This window comes from Lontra canadensis, unplaced genomic scaffold (genome assembly GCF_010015895.1).
Source record: "Lontra canadensis isolate GAN:19392208 unplaced genomic scaffold, GSC_riverotter_1.0 scaffold32, whole genome shotgun sequence".
NCBI lineage: Eukaryota > Metazoa > Chordata > Mammalia > Carnivora > Mustelidae > Lontra > Lontra canadensis.
Window position 1 is genome coordinate 14,099,875 of NW_022631026.1, and position 14,350 is coordinate 14,114,224.

Consider the following 14,350-nt stretch of genomic DNA (forward strand, 5'->3'; position numbering starts at 1 on the left):
CTTTATCAAAATACATTTCTCATTAAATATTTTATAATCAGACCAATCCCACCCAGTGATTCCAATCAGTTTGAGGCCCCAATGTATATAGCAATTACTCAATTCTTCTTTCTCCTTTAACCCCCTACTCCTCAGCGATCAACACACAGTGAGCCTCCTCCACATGACGTCAAAATCAACTACCATTTTCTACATTAAATTCCTCTCAAACTCTCACTGCAAGACTGGGATGTCTTCCTAGAAGCGAGAACTAGAGCTTCAGAATCTTGAGTCACAATGCTTTGGAACACTGGAGTGACCCCGCGCTGCCTGTGGGCTCCTTGTCTACGGAAAGGATAATGATGATTGGTGCTCTTGTGCCTGAGTTCCAGAACTGCCTGGCCCTATGAACTTAAAAGCATTTCCCTTTGCCCAAGCCATGAGGACTACGTAGCTGAGTTGCAAAGGGTAAATTCTGACTCCCTGGTTATTGCAGGTGGACATAACTGGCTCTGGAACCATCCTGGGATCAGATTTTACCTTTTTACCCCAATCTGCTGTCCACACCTCCTCAGCTGACTGATGAGGTTCCTATTATCCCAATTGCCCCCAGCAAATGATACTCAATCACTGCTGAATCTAGCACAACATGGGAGTAATTTGGAGAATTCTAGGATACAATGCCTACAGACATCATCAAACTGGGGGAGAATGCTGTGGTTGGATGCGTCATGTGGCATTAATTAAAAACAACCTGCATTTGTACAAATGCAGCTGAATGCCCACTTACACTCCTCTACGGTTTCTAGTTAGCAACCACAAAAAGCAGTCTCCGTCCCTTTAACTTCACAGAAACCACCACCGTAATTCACTCCAAGGCACAGAATTCCAAAGGATTGGTTCTTAATTAATCTGTGCAGGGGAGACATTTTCCCATGCAAGTTACCCTGTGAGTGATAACCCAGTGTTGCAATATCCCACTCAATTTGCCTTAATATTCACACAAGCAAGGAATCTGAGACCCAGGGAAACCAGCAACTCCTTGGAAGACTGCCATCTACTATCAAGTTACTTTAGCCTAAAGCCTGCCCTTCAGGATAGACCACATTAGGAAGGACTTCCTTGAGAAAGGGGTGCTTCAGGACAAATCATTCAGTGTGGGTTCATGTCTACACACACAGATATTCGGACGAGATCCTGATGTGTTAATGTAACCCTCTTGGCCTCTGTTTTCTCATCTATTCAATAGGGATAAAAATCTCTACTCCCTTTACAAAAGTGCTGTGAAATAAATGGAAAACAACTCAATCTGCAAAGCAAGGAAAGCCAAGTCCAATGTCTTCTTTGCAAAAACGGGCACCCCACTTGTCATATCTACTGCCAGCCCACAGTTCCCCCTTCTCCTTTCCTCAGGCACATGAATGACATAAAATGACAGGCAAATGTCACTAAGATATTGCCATTAAGAGAAGAGAAAGGATAATTAAAGGTGATCATTAATGCATGTACCCAATATGTTTGGCATACTTTGAGAGAGGGGGAGAAGTGGGCCAGTCCCTGGATTGCAAGCATATTGTGCTGTCTAAATCAAACCATCAAGGTGGAAATGATGATACAATTGGAAAAAAAAATGCAATTCAACACTGCCCAGAAAAAGAGATGTAGAGAGAGTAGGACACATACACAAACACGCATACACACAATGGTAAAATGTTACTAGTAGGTCAAAATCAATTATAGTGCTTACCAAGGACAACCTTCACCTTGGAAGGTAAATCATCAGAAAATGGCAGTCTGGAGGCCAGGTATGGATGAGAATGGAGCAACTCAACCTTTATGGTGTGTAATGGGAGTTAGAGTTTATAGGATTCTTGCAGAGATAGAGTTTCTGTTATTTCTAGTACCTTAATTATAGGGCCACCCCTTTTTCTCACCATCAGAAGTCCTGCCCAGAATCCTGACTGTCAGTCTCGGTGGCTTTGGCATTAGTGGTTTCATGGTTAAAATGATCCTTCACTGGTAGAAATTAGCAAAAAGAACAGGACCAACAAAGTTAGGTCTTGGGTGTGTTTGGGGGATTAACAGAGTCACAGTAACAGTACTGTTTGAAGACAGAAAAGAAAGAATTACAAAGGTTCTCACTCAACATGTGGTCCAAACCCTTCAATGGAGGCATTAAAGCTCAAAAAAAGGAAGAGACAGACCCTCCCAAGTCCAAAGCAAGTAAAGGAGAGGCTGTAGGAGTCCACGAAGTAAGGCTCGCCTCATATCACATGTGAGCAGAAGGAATTACTGCTGTTTTCCCAAGGACTGATGCTCAGAAGGTCTAATGTCTTTGTTACTCCATTGAGTAATTGAAAACAACTATTTCATTAGGAAATTTGGAAGAAAATGAAAATGTGATCACTTGTTTTCCCTTTTTGGAAATGTTGATGAATTGTGGGCAATTTCTCAAAATTCCATCTTTTTAAGTCAGTATTATATATTTTATGGACTTCCTGGTTTGAGGTGATGAGATCTGTCCTTTTTTCCTTTCATTTTCCAAGTATTTTCTAAGTTTTCCTATTTTTCTCTTGTTCCTCTTGCCTAGCTCCTTCTCAAAATGAACCATGTGAAACAAATTTGTCAAAAAGGAATGTCTGCAATGGCCACGTTCTTTAAACCTGTGTACAGTCAAGCTTAAAGTGCCAGTTTTGTCGTAAACTTCTGGCGGCTCTATTCATTCCCTAAGTAATTTGGCCTTTTTCCTAAATTTAAAGTAATTTCTATCAACAGTGGCTACTTCATATCTCTAGCTATTTTACCACCTTTTCAACTACACATGGTTTTTATGCTTTAGAAATTCTTGTGTGACTCTTCTGCATCTTTATATTGCAATCATTATACGGCAAACAAAACGAGTCTTTTGTCTTTTCTAAAGCTTGAGGCCATGGGGAGAAGCATGAAAAACTTCAGATTTAGGGACAAAGATTTAGGGACAAGCTATGCCTAAGTTTTTCAACCAGCTGTTGGCATTAAGGACACAAACAAATGCAGAAGAGTGAGATGTGATTGGCAAGGTGCCCTCTGCGTGAAGGACAGGCCAACAGCTAGAAATCCTGAGATCGCATTGCCGCCAGCCTGGGTACAAAAACCTATGCTGGACGTTTGTGAAAGAGTCAGGAGTTGAAAACTGAGTATAAATCCTGATATACATTGAACACCCTGAGATTACAGAGGTAAACGCAGCTTTATTCATAATTTCTACTTACAGCGGCTTTATTTCCTTATACGCATCAATTCATTTAGTCCTCAAAAGAGCTCTGGAAGGTAAGCACTAGTGTGACCTGCATTTCACTGAGGCTAAAATGCAGAACAGCTTAGTGACTTGCACAAACTCACATGACCTTGCTTTCATATGCCAGGAATCAGGCTCCAGATTTGTTTCTTCCATTGTCTACAAGGCTCTCACATCTGAAAAGCAGTCATACTCTGAAAGGGAAGGAGGGAATAATTCAAGGCCTGGGCTGTGAAGAGTGTTTTCTGAGCAAAGACAGGAGACCTCCCAGCTGTAGCTGCACTTTGGCCCGAGCGGAGGGACCCCGACCCCTCACCCCACCTCAGCGTGGCTATGCAGGAGCCGTGTGCACGCACGCTGTCTGGGAGACTCGGCCATGCTGCCCGTGGCGAGCTCTGGGACGTGTGTGCAGGTCCTCACCCCGACAGAAGGACCTGATTGAAGAGGTGGCGTGCGGGGGAAGCTCATGGGGACTTCACAGCCATGTCTTCCGATTTGGGCAAAGGGCACCGATGTTTGTTTTCAAGAGAACGGAGCTGGAGGAGCAGAAGGTGTTTCCAATGAAGGCCCACCTGTATCATGTTAAGGAACACACGGAAACCATGGCTTTGAACTTCAGCACTGATGACTGTTTCTCATGCAAGTAATAAAAAAGCAGCCTGTGAGTGTCTATAGGGTCTATCATGGGCTGAGGATCACTGCTGACCCCTGGCCCAGTAGATATACCCCCCATGCTGGCTCTGGGCTGACCTTGCTGGGGCCACAGTCCAACACTTAGCACAGGAGGTGCACTATTTCTCAAATCAAGAGCCCCATGATTGCTTCCCCCAAAGTAACCACACATCAACACAGACCAACTTCCTTTTCTCCCAGAACATGCCCTGGTTGGATGCTCTCTCCTGCCTGCCTGATACACCCCTTTGCTTTCCCAGGAAGGTCAACAGGAAGGAAGCCCTCACCATGCTTTGCTTCCTTCCCGGATGGCCTCAGAAATGTGGAGGCAGTTTCTAAGGGATGCCCTGAGGAGCTGTTGTCCAAGATCACATGGAACTCATAGTCTCCGGGCCAGGAGCACAAGGATCTGGAGGAGATCTGAGGACCTGTGTGTCCTCCCCAGCAGCCCCTGTACTACCTCCTCCCAATGTGCCCACTGGTTTCACACAGGAGCACCAAAGTTGTCCTAAAACAAACAAAACAAATTTATTTTGCCTTAGGGCTCCTTCCCAAGTAACTGGTAACTCAAGTAATTGATAACCTGAGCAAGTGACCACCCAACTGACATTGCAGTGATGTTACTTGGTGGATTCAGTCTTACGTCTTCCTCTCCTACAGACACCTCTGGTTTAAACAGAAGACTGAGATAGGCAATGTTTAGCCCAACAGATGGCTTTGCTAACAGTGCGATTTCTGGTACTATGACCCTAGGCTGGTGTTTGCTGACATGGCAGTTCCTTCCAGACCACCCTGAGGCCCTAGTGGATGCCCTTCTTCACCCACATTTGTGACTGCCCGCTCAGACTGCAGTGAAGGCTAGCTCCCCTGGGACCACGAGCTGACCTGCTGTCAGTTTAAGGAGCCCTGTGCCGAATCGGGGCCACGAGAGTTGCCGCATTCCCTGGGTCACACCTGTGTAAATTAGCGAAGTCAGAGCCTGAGTCCTGGGTCTTCCCAGGGACATCTCTGCTCTCTTGGGGAATAAAAAAACCCAAGCTTCAGTTATGTCTGTGCTAATGCAAAACTAGGACGCTAACAAGGATGTCTGCCCCCCAGTTCATTGTGAAGATCCAGTGAATGTTTTGTGATCCACAACGTTTTGTGAACTATAAACACTGCACAAATGGAGGCATTTCTGTTACTAGCTGCCAGGATGTTAAAACATGATTTAAGAGTTCATTGGAGGGGTGCCTGGGTGGCTCAGTGGGTTAAAGCCTCTGTCTTTGGCTCAGGTCATGATCCCAGGGCACTGGGATCGAGTCCCACTTCGGGCTGCCTGCTTCCCCTTCTCTCTCTGCCTGCCTCTCTGCCTACTTGTGATCTCTGTCTGTCAAATAAATAAATAAAATCTTTAAAAAAGAAAAAGTTCATTGGAGATGTAGCTTCACATGTAAACGTTCAGTCACAATTTTATTTTTGTTCTTTCGGTCACCAGGGCTGCATTGAAATTAATGCCGCTGTGACCAGCCTTGTGCTGTGTGCACAGGGAATGTGAGGCACAGTTCTGCCCTCCACGCATCTACAGTCTGGTTGGAAGGCCAGGTCACACATGGGCAATAACTATATGAGCAATGCAGGACAGACGTCCTTGTTGCTGGTGCTTCACGCACAAAGACAGACTTGTGGACAATTCACACTCAGCAGGGTTGCCCATCTGACTTCTTCCAACATCGCAGTTGTCTAGGACCCCTGGGGTAGCCCCCTCCCCCGCAGCAGAGCCCCACTCCTTCTGCCTCCATGCCAAAGCTCCTTCCCACCCCAAGCCTTTTGAATCATCCCAAAATTGGACGAGGAACATGTTCTTTCAGAGAACCAATGAGCCCCATGGTATTAACCAGGTCTGCTCCCTGCAGCCTAGTCTAGATGCCCCTCATCTGGGCTCCTGGGAGCCCTCTCTCTCATTACACTAAGCACACACCCTTCTAACTCCCTGAGATTAGAGTCTGTATCCAATTCATCTTGGTACCCACAACCCCTACCACAGGACCTGACACAAAGTTACCCAAAACAGATATTAGTGGGAAAAACAAATGACGAAGCAACAATACCGTGGGCTAAGTGTGTTTGGGGAGGCTAGCCTGAGAATCAATGCTCCCCTGGGAATGACACCAAAAAAAGTGAAAATAGATATGTGTGTTTGTGTTTGCACATAAATACAAGAGCGTGTGGAAACGTGGGAAAGAAAACACTCTGGGTTGTTAACATAGCTGGGGGGCGGCGGCCAAGGGTGAGGGGCAGAGAGAAGAAAGAGAGCAAGAACTACAGATGAAAAGAGAGAATTGAAAGGGAAAAAACTCCAGGATTTATAGCAGAAGCACCTATATGTATCTGAGTAAAATTAGGAAAGGGGAATGATAATTCTCTGGGACAAACCCAGTAAGGAATGAGGACAAACACAAGGGAGGAGATGAGCTGAATGTCCCCAGGCACACAAGCGAAAGAATGAGCCCCACGACCAGGAACCAAGGGGCACCTTTACGGCAGCAACGTCAGGGCCCAGGTGCTCCCTAAAAGATCTGGGGCCCCAGACTGCTGGCTCTGGAGGCTCCAGGCTTTCCCACTAGCATGTCCAACTCCAGCCGAGGACAGGTCCAAGTAAAATGGTTCACACAGCTACGCCTGCATCACATGAGCTGAACTAATATCAACAATTACATCAGGAAAAATGTGTTTACCTTGGTTTCCCGCCACAGAAAATGGGTCCAAAGTGATGTTGAACATACGCCTTTCATTCCTGCTTCTATTAGAAGGACAAATAATTTAACAGGTGGGACTCAAAATTCCACGGTTCTTTTTTTTTTTTTTTTAACTGTGGAGTATTAAACATTCCACTTTTGGTCAACGGAATCTGGAACCCTTCTTAACAGACCTCAGTGAGCTCTATTTATTTTGCAAAAGCCCTCCTAATGCTCACATGAGCAGTGAGTTGGAAAGGCCTGGGGAGCCCAATCAGACTGCAGTTTCACGTGTTATCAGTACAATATGTTGCTTCAACTGAGAAAGCAAATTCTCTGACTAACTCCTCCAAGAATTGATCCAGACAGCTAAAAGAGAGGAAATCCATTCGACTTTAACAAGGCAATTGGTCCAGACTTCATACAATATCATTTCAGTCTAGAATTTTCATCGTCACTGCCAAAAACATCAAACAGAAACATTACAGGACTTTCGCTCACTTTTCACTCTCCAAAGAATAGCCAGCTTGTTCCAGGCCTGAGCAGCAAGAAAGGAATTAAAGGGAGATGGGGCATGGGGCAGTCACATGGGGCATTTAACTGTTTCTCACTGTCTGATTTCTGAGCTTCGCAACAATTATTTCTAAAAAGCTAAGGTTTTGAAATAAAGGACAATCAGAAGTTTCCCCATATGCTAAATGCTCTGCCTCTCAAAGACTCTCCAACCACATCCATCAGGTTATTATTCACCTTTTCTCTTTTACTCATCTGTCCTATGTCATCATTCAATAGATTACTCAGGGAGGTGTAATGTTTATGCCAGATATCAATTAAAAAGTATTTCAATGATCTATGCATATTAGAGCATATGAGTTAAGGTAACTCTAACTACTAAAATGAACAAGCCCAAAAATACATAATGCGTCAAATTCGATAAGCATAGTAACATGTTCCCATGAAGTCCCAGAGGTGGTACAGATTGGTGGCAGGCTGATTTCACATGAGAGTCGGGGACCTATGATCTTTCCATTATACTCTCAGTTCTCTGCTATGGAGACCTCTATGTTCTGCCAGCAGACAGGGGATCGGAGACTGTAAGAGTGCAATCCACTTTTTTAAAAACCTCAGGCCAGAATGACACACATGACTCCCACTCACAACCCATCCATCACCTAACTGCAGAGAAAGCTGAGGCATATCGTCTAGCTGTGTGTTCCAGAAGAGGAAACATATTTAACAAAAAGCTAGCCACTGTCTGCCACAGCCGGCCAACTGGAATCATCCATACGCTAATAAGCCATACTTTAGAGTAACTGATTTTGTTATTACCATGGTAATTTAGGAGTCACATTTTGGTGCAGGGTGTGTCTGTGTCTGCGTGTTTTGCAGATAACTGCACTATAATGACCTAGCTCCAGAGTCATGCACGGAGTTCAACACCTGATACTCACTGCAGATAAATACCCAGGGAATCCTGAGGCGGTTCCCTACAATAAAATTGAAGTCCAAAGTGATTCTGATATTCTCAGGACAATCCAAACTCTGAGGCAGAGAGTTTGTCTAAATAAGAATTTGGGGATTGATACAAAAATCTGGCAAGCACTTTGCCTTCACTGGAGACATTGGCCAGACTGGATATTCCTGGGCTCCAGGCACAGTTCAGACTCCTAGGAGCTTTGCATGGGCAGGGACAATACCCACTGTGTTCCAGCTTGTTACAGGTCACAAAGCATACTGTATTTCTCCTTTGATTTTCAACAAAACTTTGTAAAATTAAGAAGAAATTACTGTCTTATTTTTTAAAATTCTCAAGATGGACACAGAAAGCCTAGAGATCTAAAAGTAAGTATTAGTGGGACAAAATTCAAAATTCACAAAACACCCACTCGCTCCCTAGTAGAAAGACTAGGACTGCTATCATTTCAACAACTACAGTTAGCTTCTTCTTTCCACACAGATTACTTTTTCCAGATCATTCCTAATGATCTTTTAACAAAAGAAACATCTACCACACGTTGTCCCTGAAGTATGATGGAATTCTGCCAGATAAAACTCATAAACCCTAAGACTTTGTTGCCCAGAGTATGGTTTGTAAGCCCATAGCATTGGAAGCCCCTGGGAGATTGTTAGAAATGAAGGTTCTTAGGCCCATTCCCTGACCCACTGAATCAGATTCTCTGTTTAAACAAAATACCCAAGTGATATGAAAGCACATTTGGGTTTGAACAGCATTAACCTGAATGGGTAGTAGGGGAAATTCTGACCTAATAGAAAAAGAGTTCCTACAAATCAGTAAGAAAAACAGATGGGGCACCTGGCTGGCTCAGTCAGCAGAGCATGCAACTCTTGAACTTGGAATCGTGGGTTTGAGACCCATGTTGGGTGTAGAGGTTATATGAAAATAAAATCTTAAAAACAAAAAGAAAGAAAAACAGAAATTGACAAAATACAAGAAGTTTACTCATAAAAGAAATGTAAATAGAAAATAACATAAACCTAAAATTTTCGTCCTCTCCTGCAGTTTGGGATATACAAACTAAAGCAACAACATGCTACCACTTTTCACCTTATCAGACTGAGAAATCTTGCGAAATCTAATAATTTCAAACAGAAAATACTTTAGGAGAAGGGCATTTTCTTATGAGTGGAGCTTAAATTGCTACAATCTCTTTTTTTTTTAATTTCAAAACTTTTGACCAAAAAATTCCACTTCTAGGACTCCAGTCTATAGAAATATCTGTTAAAACATCAAAGATAAGTAGAAAAGGATCCCCATTACTGGATTTGAATTGTGAAATATATAGAGATTCTGTACAACCATCTATAAGGAAATAGCTCAGTACATTACTGGTATCCATACCAAGGAACTATGCAATAATTTAAAAAGAAGTCTGTGTCATGAAAAAAAAAATGTCTATGACATTACTGAATGCCTAAACCCATTGCAGGATATTACATGCAGTGTGACCTCATTCCTATATTTTAAAACTTGATAGGATGTAAGCATATATTTGTTAAAATTCATGAGATGCTAAATTCAAAATTGGTGCATTCTATTTTATGGAAATTATACCTCAATAAAGTTTATCAAAAGGAAATATGTACATATGTTAGTGGATGTTACATACATATTTGGGGGCCTACAAAATGGTCTGTAAGGAAATAAAACAAGCTTTTAAAAGTGACAGAAGCCTAAGAGAGGAGGGACTGGGAACTTTCTACAGGGTTAGTATTTTTCCAAAAAGCATGTACACTTCTTGTATTTTTAAGTCAGGAATCTAAATGAAATAAGCGGAGTCATCTGCAGTGAGCCTGAATCCACGTGGAAACCCACCTCCAGCTTGACCTCATTCATTGCTTCCACTGGCTGAGTTTAGTCATTTGGAGTTTGGGGTGAAGCTTTGCAATCAGAGGGCGTCAACATCACACATACCATCGCCAGACTGGCTCTATATAAACACCTGTTTATTACTTCATACATAACTACCGAGCATCCGTAAACATCAGGCTACAAATTTTATGGAAATTTTATGGAAACGATACATGTGAGAAGGCATAGTTCCAGCCCCCAGCCTTATCACTCTTCTACTGAAAAAGCTTGATGCATTCTGTACCGGGTTGCGTAATAAGTCTAAATGTATAAACCCACCTTTAAAGATTCTTCTCTCTTCCTCCCCCATTGTTTATCATCACTTTCACTGCCCCTCTCACCTGGGACTGCTGTCTCTTGCATTATTGCATGCCCCCATCTACCCAATAAGACCCGTCTCTGTTTCTTCCAGGAAGTTCTTGCTTAGCCCAGAAAGGCTCAGTCACCTCCCTGGCCCCCACATTCTGCCTTGTTTGTTGGACGGTCTTGCCCTATAAGGAGAAAGGGGGTCATGTCTTCCCCTTCCTTATCATTCCCATCATCTTGTGCAACATCAAGTACATAGGAATAATGAACTGACAACTATCAATGACATATACTATTAATATATAGCATCAACATATCACTGTATCCATGATATCTACAATTATCAATGATGTATTTCTTTATAATTGTTTAAATGTTGGATGAAGGAGAGAAAATGAATGGGAAGTAAGTCCTTTTCCAAAGCCTGATGCGGTAGGTATTTTCCCCCATTCCATAGACAGATCGACTGAGGCTTAGTGAGATTAGATGATTTGGTCAGGCTTACACAGCTCATAAATAACAGGACGAGCCTTCAAATCTATTGGGGAATGCCTCTAAAGCCCATGTCTTTGCTCTCTACCACACTGCCTTTCTAACTCGTCACTTACGTGATCTCACTGAATTCCCACGCTGCTGTCTCAAGAAATACTTGTTGATTGATTGATGACACATTCGGTAGCAATGTGGTCCAGTTCAAGGGTTTCCCAGAGCTGAATTTGATGAAAAGCCCCTGCTGTGCTCTGAGAGATTTAACCTGCTTCAAACTGGCTTTCCCTCAATATCATCAGTCTCAATTCTCAGGACCTGTGCAATACATAGCACGAATTTTATATACTCACAGAGCTTAAACGTAGCGTGAGAGGACAGAGTTTAAGCTCAAGGCAGGACACCTGGGGCAAAGGTTCAATGCCAGGGAGTCTACCAACACGCAGCTTCCCAAGGTTCTCTCTGGTGGGCACCGGGCCATGTATGGGTCAGGCTGTCTCAGACCAGCTGCTTTGACTTCACCTCCCGAGAAGTGGATTAATGACAGATCAATGGAAAACACCCACCGCTGGAATGCAGGGACGCAGCGATGGCACAAGGCAGCACCGAACACTCTGGAGTCAACGAACCGGGTTCCAGGTACTGTTCGCCATCAACTAGCAGCGAGCTTTAGGGAACATTTTCAACATTTCTGAGCCTGTTCCCTCAGACATACTATGGGGATAATAGTCCTTCCCCTGCCTACTTTCAGGAGGTTATTCGGGGGATGTTATTTACGGAAAGACTGTAGAGCCACAAATCCCTGCCTGTACGCTATATGAACAGTCAGTGTCATGACAGGAGGGGGCATGCTGCCATGGACAGAACACTGGGAAAACTCAGAAGACCCGGGCTGAGGTGCCAAATCTCTTCATGTCATAACAGCCAAGATGCTCTGGACTCATAGATCCTGTGGGTCAGAAAGATAGATTTCCAAGATGGCTTCACCCCAAAATAACATATTCTTACTAGCAGAATGCTCCACAAGAGAAGCTGAAGAGCCTGGGATGTGTGTGGCTCAGCCATGATCGCTCCAGCTAATTCGCCTGCAGCAGGCTGGGTTTCTGAGACTCCAGACGCAACACCAGCCATCAGTGATTCATTCGGCCTTGGTGCCTGAAGCATCGCTTTTGCATTATGTTTTATCATTTTCGATTCTGTTGTTACTTTTAACCATCTTGACTTAAGTGTGTTCTGATCCGATAAGCCACCTTAAATCCTTTTTTGAACCATGCCATCTATAAAACACTTCAATTAACAAGCAACTTGCTTTGATCTTGGTAAGTCATAGAACTGCAGAACTGGAAAGGAGCTCAGAAATCAAACTGAGCCTCCAATGTTGTAAATGGTAAGACAGAGACCCAGAGAGAGAGAGAGAGAGAGAAGGCATACCTAGAGTCACACATCTAGTTGGAGGAAGAGCCAGAAAACCACCTCAGGGTTCCCAGTCCATTGCTGTCCATATTATTCTACCATGAACCTCAGTTCAGGTCTCAGTTTCTCCAGCAATAAAATGAAAATAATACTACTGTGCTCTTGCAACACTGTACAAGGAAAAACTTGTATAATTATTATATATGGTTTTCAAAACTTTAATAATAAATAATGTTCTTTCTTGTATAAACATTGTATAAAAAGAAACTTGGTATCATCACTGCATACGGTTTTCAAAACTTTAATTATAACTCAATAATGTTCTTCCTAAAATTAACTCATGGAAAGGTTCTTGGAAACCTAAGAACACAGAGTAGGCTTGGTTTGTGCCACCCACCAGAACACTTGGCACTGGGCTGTTCGGACTTACAGTTTGCACACTGCATTAAGCTGGCCATTTAAGGGGCCAATGAAAGCCAGTATAGGCCAGCTGAAGACTAAGCTTTGAAGCCACAGCCTTTCAGGAGCAGCCTTCAGTGGCACAGAGAAGCCCAGTCAGATAACTCAAAACTTCATCCCTGAGGGTTTCTGAAGCAGGCAGAAAAATTGGTGGCTGAGCATTGGAGGGTCCTCAGAAGACAAACTACACCTCACTGACAGAGCAGTGAGAGTCCTATAAGAGAGAGACACTGTGGCTCCCTGATCAAGAACTTGGGCAGGGCCATCAAGAGGTGTGGATTCTAACGTGGCTACTTACTAACTCTGTGGTCATCGTCAGGTCACAAGACCTCTGAGCTCAGGTTCCTCATCTCTAAACTTGGAGTAAAAATAGTCTGTCCCTCATGGGTTGTTCCCGAAAACTAAGTTAATAATGTTGGTTGCTTGAAACAAGGACTAATGCATGGTAAACACCCACGAATTATTAGCTCCTATTCCGTGACTGCACGTGAAGAATGCTGGGGCTGGTGGCCGGGTTTATACATCCTGCAGCAGCCAGACTCATGAGACATGAATCTCAGACTCTCCCATCGCAATTTCTGCACATGGTTGACAGTTTCAGAGTTTAAAAATGTTCCATTTCCCCAACAGCAATTTTAAACTGTACAACAGAAACTTCCTGTTCTTCTTGAGTATTCACAGAGAAGAGTACAGGCAGAGGAAAGCCTCAATGCTTATGAGGACAGCAAAAGAACCACCTTGGGACCCTCGCCTTGCTGCTCAGGCCTAATGGCTCCCACAGTTACTGGTCCCCGGGTGGCCAGTCCCTGTCAGTTCCCTTTACCTTGCCCCTGTTCTGACTGTAACTTCTTCATTAAACTCTCTTCTGGGGCACCTGGGTGGCTCAGTCAGTTAAGCTTCTGCCTTTGACTCGGGTCATGATCTTGGGGTCCTGGAATAGAGCCCTTCATCGGGCTCCCTGCTCAGCAGGGAGTCTGCTTGTCCTCCCTCTGCCCCTCCCCCTGTTCATGCACTCTTTCTCCCTCTCTCCCTCAAAAAATAAATAAAATCTTTTAAAAATGTGTTATTTATTTTTTGAGGGAGAGAGAGTGATAGAGGGAACACTAGCAGGGGGAGTGGGAGAGGGAGAATCAGGGAGCCAGATGCAGGGCTCAATCCCAGGACTTTGGGATCATGACCTGAGCAGAAGGCAGCTACCCAACAACTTAGCCACCCAGATATCCTACAAATTAAATCTTTTAAGAATAAAATAAAAAATAAACTCTCTGCTGGGACTGATCTATAAGCCATCAGCTGAGGTGGAGTCAATATTGGGCTCTACCTGCTGCCTCTAAGAATCATTAGAGCCATGGAAAGGCTGGCTTTATAGGAAAACGGTTGTTACAAAAGGCAGATAGTCTGACTCCGGTGCTCTCACCAAGAGGATGTGCAGCCAACTTTCCAAGGGTAGCTGAGATGCCCAATGCTTCCTCTCCTAGCCCATTACTACCTGGCCATTTAAGAAGAGTCAGAGAACATAAATGAACCTATGAGTTCTTCAGGAAATCTTTTCTCAAAACGTCAAAGGGACAGTAGCAGCTACTGTGAATGATTATGAAAATGAGTGTGATTATGATGCATTTTAGGAAGCCACATTATTTCCACACATCGTGGTATTTCACTTGTAGTGGA